The sequence below is a fragment of the Balaenoptera physalus genome (assembly GCF_965194825.1).
Source record: "Balaenoptera physalus genome assembly, chromosome: 2".
NCBI lineage: Eukaryota > Metazoa > Chordata > Mammalia > Artiodactyla > Balaenopteridae > Balaenoptera > Balaenoptera physalus.
Window position 1 is genome coordinate 9,302,666 of NC_138883.1, and position 5,939 is coordinate 9,308,604.

Below are 5,939 nucleotides of genomic sequence, written 5' to 3' on the forward strand. Positions count from 1 at the left end.
TCAACTAGGAAGGCAAAGTCAACATTCTACCAGGGTACTTCTCCATTTTTATTCTCCTCTTAAAAAAAATATAATAAAAGACTGTAAGGCTATTTCGTTTGGAGCAGTCGAAGGTATTAGCCTACGTCCTCCCTGTAGCAATGCATGTTGCATTGAAGAATCACCCAGCTGTGCTACCTGCTTTTGAAAAGAGACCAGAGGATCTGGGCGGAAGACAATGGTCAGACTCGGGGGCTCTTAAAAACCAGAAGAGGGAGGCGGGGCGGAGGCGCCGCGGTGGCTGTTATCGTTCAACTGGGCTCCGCTGGGCGCCGTCTCCCTTGCCTCCGACTGTGTCGATTTCTCCCGCTTCCTCTCGGCCCCTCATTCCCGGCGGCTGACGACGGCGGCAGCTGCGGCGGGCGGAGCCTGGCGTTTCGAGGCCGAGCGGCGCCGGGGTGACGGGCGCGGAGGAGGAGGAACCATGTGCCCTGGCGCCGGGCGGCCGCGGCCGTGGCGTACGCCTGTCTCTTCAAGTACATTATCATCGGCGACACAGGTGTTGGTAAATCATGCTTATTGCTACAGTTTACAGACAAGAGGTTTCAGCCAGTGCATGACGTTACTGTTGGTGTCGAGTTCGGTGCTCGAATGATAACTATGGATGGGAAACAGATAAAACTGCAGATTTGGGATACAGCAGGTCAGGAGTCCTTTCGTTCCATCACGAGGTCGTTATTACAGAGGTGCAGCAGGGGCTTTACTAGTGTGTGATATTACAAGGAGAGACACATTCAACCACTTGACAACCTGGTTAGAATATGTCCGCCAGCATTCCAATTCCAACATGGTCATTATGCTTATTGGAAATAAAAGTGATTTAGAATTTAGAAGAGAAGTAAAAAAAGAAGAAGGTGAAGCTTTTGCACGAGAACATGGACTTATCTTCATGGAAACCTCTGCTAAGACTGCTTCTAATGTAGAAGAGGCATTTATTAATACAGCAAAAGAAATTTATGAAAAGATCCAAGAAGGAGTCTTTGACATTAATAATGAGGCAAATGGCATTAAAATTGGCCCTCAGCATGCTGCTACTAATGCCACGCACGCAGGCAGTCGGGGAGGACAGCAGGCCGGGGAAAGCTGCTGTTGAGTTTGTTTTCACTGTCTCGCTGCCCAGAAGGGGCTACTCACCTGTTCTTTCACCCTCTCCTCCTGCTCAGCTGAGACATGAAACTCTTCCAAATGGCTTTATGTCACAGTAGAAGACTTTAATCCTTCAAATTCTTGTGTAGCTTTGAATAAATGATGAATGTTCACTTAAAAAGACAGATTTTGGAGATTGTATTCATATCTATTTGCATCTGATTTCTAGGTCAATTGATGTGATTATTTTTGTTAAATGTTGTCTTGTGCCCTTACCTACGAACTGAATCGTATTGAACACTACAAAGTCATCTTGAGTATTTTAAATCGGTTTGTGTAGTTAGGTTTCCCCACACCTGTGGTTATCTAATGTTTAATATTATGGAATTATCCTCAAAAGTTTGTCAGTTTTCAAGGCTATAAGGAAGACAGAAGGACTTTTAATTCTGTATTTATCATTTACTTTCTGTAGGTATAGTTTAATAACCTGCTTGGGTGTAATTTGCCAAGCTTGGATTCTTTAATGTATTTGCATAAATTCTATACTGTTTAGAGCTTAAAGCTACAGAAGCATCGTTAGGAATTGCTTGGACACTGAATTTTAAACTTTTTGACATTGTTAACAAGCATGTTCATCTTTTTCTTGTCACTAGTCCAAGAGAAATATGCTTAATGTACATGCTAAAGGCTATGTATGTGTTAACCTGTTTTAATGCCAAAAGTTTGCTGTTTGTCCACAGTTTCTTTAAGACCTCTTCAGAAAAGGATTTATTTGCCTTAATGCATACTGTTGGGTAAAAACACAGTATAATGAGTGAGGTGGGCGGAAGAAAGAACTCCCCCCACCCCTGCCTGAGAGACTCCAGGAGGAATGAGTGTCCACATTTAGATGGCACATTATGAGGACTTTAATCTTTCCTTGAACACCATCATGTTTTCTTTTATTCACATGATTTCTAAGTAAACTTTTCACACAGGACAGTTTTTCAACCTTGATGTACAGTGACTGTAAAATTTTTCTTTCAGTGGCAACCTATAATCTTTAAAATATGGTGAGCATCTTGTCTGTTTTGAAGGGGATATGACAATAAATCTACCAGATGGAAAATCTTGTTAAAAGTAGAAAAGCTTTAGTAATTTGCTCAGTGTGGTGGTTTTATCCTTCTTTTTCTTTTTCTCCCTTGGACTCTAATGAAATTGTTATAGCAGTGCAAAATAAAATCCTATGTATAAAAAAAAAAATTAAAAAATTAAAATAAAACAAGAAGAACCTTAGGAATCATCTCAGGTTGTAGATGGGAAAGCTTGAGGCCCCAGGAGGGGTCAGATCACCCAAGGTCATCAGCTGGGAAGCAACAGGTGTCCCAAAGTCTTCACTCTTAAGCATCCCCCACTAAGGTCCAGGTGAAAGCACCTGGGTTCTTCCTAAGGCATCCTTCCACCCTCTGTCCCCAGGATCTAGTGCAAGCAGAGTCATTCATGCTTGCTCCTCCAGAGGCAGGTGTGGGTGTCTGGGGACCTTGGCCCCAGCCTGAAGCCCTGATGTCACACTAGAAGACGACTGGGCCAAGGAGCTGAGTAAGGCTCACGGCAAACATTTCCAGGGAAAATAACCTCTGAGTCACAAGAAGGGTAGCCAGATGGCAGCAAAGAGGGGGTCAAAGCCATGGGTCCCAGTACCCCTTGGGGTCATATTGCCTGCAGAATAACTTAGGGGATGGGGTGGATGGGGAGGAGGGGTGAGCGCAACAGAAATCTTGCTCAATGAGCTGCATCTGGGCAACCTGTCCAACTCAGTCCATCTCCAATCCAATGTCCAGTCCGATGTTCATTCGTCTCGACAGGTCACACTTGCTAGAGGTTAAAAGTACAACTCTGGGGCCAGACTGCCTGGGCTTGAATCCCTGTTCTCCTGCTTACCTGTGAGACTTTGGATAATCACTTACCTCTGCTTGACTCAGTTTCCTCCTCTGTAAAATGGGGACATTAATTGTACCTGCTTCATAGGGCTGCTGAGAGGATTACAAGGAGGCTGGCACCTGATGAGCACTATATAGATACTATGTATATACTATACATACATATATATATGAGTATAAATATATATAAATGTGTATATACGAGATTACTTTATAATATACCTCGTGCTTGTCCATTTCATGGTTTTACCCCAGGACGAGCCCACCTACCCTGGGGGCAATGACTGTCCAGGCTGCTCTATGCGTCACGAAAACTCTCTTTTTTGACTTAAACCAAAGGGAACACAAATGTCTTCTCTTTTTTTTTTAACATCTTTATTGGAGTATAATTGCTTTACAATGGTGTGTTAGTTTCTGCTGTATAACAAAGTGAATCAGTTATACATATACATATGTTCCCATATCTCTTCCCTCTTGCGTCTCCCTCCCTCCCCCCCTCCCTATCCCACCCCTCTAGGTGGACACAAAGCACTGAGCTGATCTCCCTGTGCTATGCGGCTGCTTCCCACTAGCTATCTATTTTACGTTTGGTAGTGTATATATGTCCATGCCACTCTCTCTTTGTCACATCTTACCCTTCCCCCTCCCCATATCCTCAAGTCCATTCTCTTGTAGGTCTGTGTCTTTATTCCCGTCTTGCCACTAGGTTCTTCATGACCTTTTTTTTTTTTTCCTTAGATTCCATATGTATGTGTTAGCATACTGTATTTGTTTTTCTCTTTCTGACTTACTTCACTCTGTATGACAGACTCTAGCTCCATCCACCTCACTATAAATAACTCCATTTCGTTTCTTTTTATGGCTGAGTAATATTCCATTGTATATATGTGCCACATCTTCTTTATCCATTCATCCGATGATGGACACCTAGGTTGCTTCCATGTCCTGGCTATTGTAAATAGAGCTGCAATGAACATTTTGGTACATGACTCTTTTTGAATTATGGTTTTCTCAGGGCATATGCCCAGTAGTGGGATTGCTGGGTCGTATCACGAATGTCTTCTGCTATCTGGAGTGTGACTGCTGCCGTAAGCTTGGTGGCCCACTGACCCAAAACTGGCTTTTGGGGAAAAAGACCCAGGAGATGTGATCTAAAGGAGGATAAATATTTCCCCCTGTGTCTGGAATCAAGGGGCATTTGCTTTCAGCTTTGAGGAATCCATTCTTTTCTGTAGCCCCAAATAAATCTTTATGGAGGGAGGAAATTACCAGAGGTAAAACTGAGTCTGTTTAGTGGTGCCTGACTCACTTGGGGACAGCACTGGAATGCCAGTGGGCCCAGGCCCTGCTGGTCATCCCTCTCCCAGAGCAGGCTGCCCACTTAGAGGGCGGAGGTGGGGAAGGGGGCTACACTTCTGTCCTCTGGCCGACATCCTGCAGTGACCTCACCGCTGATGCTCTGGGTGGCCCGGAGAAAGATGCTTCATCTCTTTCTGGGCTTCTCTTTCCTCTTCAGTAAATTTAAGATAATAATGATGAGTGCTGCCTTGTATTATTAGCGTTGATTAAATCACAGATGCAAACACCTTTGCAAAAACACAAAGAGGTATTATTCCAATTAACTCGTGGCTGATCTGCCCCCTCCCACCCACCAAACTCAGCCTCTCCTTCCTTTGATAACTCCAAAGGGGTTAAAAGATTTGCATCTTGGCTCTGCCATTTACTAGATTATACCTTCAGACAATGCATCACTTCTCTGTGAAATGGGGATAATAATAGTACCTCCCTGAAGAATTGTGGTGAGAATTAAATGAACAAATCCATGGTAAAGCACTTAACTCACATCAGTACCTGCCACAAAGCAAATAGACATTGACAGAGATTAGCAGTAAGGGCACACTTAACACCTTGTGTGTAATTTGTCTCTTTTTGTGTCATTCCTATGCGATTGTGGGCTCCTCAAGCACAGGGGCATGACCTTTCTATTTTAATATATTCTCCTTTGCAGTGGGTATGGGATGCCTCCTGCATACCTCTCTCTCTAACGGAGTACAAGGCTCTCACTCCCCCGCCTCACCTCTTTTCCAGCCACTGCTGCCCTGGCCATTTCTGCTGAGCTTTGATCAGCTTTGTACAGGGGTTGCTTGGTCTCGCTTTTGGCCATGTGTCTCTTATGCCCTGTCCCAGGGCTTCTTTCATGGGTGTCACAATCCTGGCACTCATCCTTGCCCAACCGGAAGTGTGGGAAGTTAACACCGACGGGCAGGTCTTGACCAATGGGATAGGAGCCGACGCCTCCACTGCCTTCTCCCAGGAGCACAGTCCTGAGAAGCATTTCATAAAGTGACTCAGAGTGTCCATGGGATGGAGCAGTCACTCAGAGTGGTGGCCAGTTTAATAAGGCCTCCTTGCACTGGGTTCTCCCTTCCTGTTTCACTTCCCCAGGCCCTCCCTCCTGCTCTCTGGTACTATGTTCTCCAATAAACAGCCCAACTACAGGCCTTTCTCTCAGGTTCTATCTGCAGGGGGCCCAGGCTAAGACATCCTCTTGCTGTGTTTCCCATCACAGGGAATGGCAACCCCATCCACACTGGTTCCAGGAAATAATCTGGGAAGAGATTCTCTACTCTTCCTTTCCCTTCTTTACTCCTCCCCCGCAAAAAAAACCCATCCAAATGATTTTCTTTCTGTTGATTCTATTTTATTTTCTGTTGGTTTGATTTGACTTCCTATTGATTTTATCCTCCTACTTATTGATTTTATTTTATTTCCTGCTGCTTCTTGTTTATCTCCCGTTGATTCTACTTCCTGCGAGCTTTTTCAACAGCTAGTCTCTCAGCATCTCAGCTGCCTCTGCCTTTGCACGGGCCACCACCATCCCTCTCCCAGCACACA

The 5,939-nt window shown here is 44.7% G+C and overlaps 1 pseudogene across 1 annotated transcript; it reads left to right on the plus strand.

Moving 5' to 3' along the window:
• Positions 1 to 441: 441 nt before the first annotated feature.
• Positions 442 to 5,449, plus strand: LOC309650559 (ras-related protein Rab-2A pseudogene; annotated as a pseudogene). Its single transcript has one exon. The product of its transcript is annotated as a ras-related protein Rab-2A pseudogene (transcript).
• Positions 5,450 to 5,939: the final 490 nt, after the last annotated feature.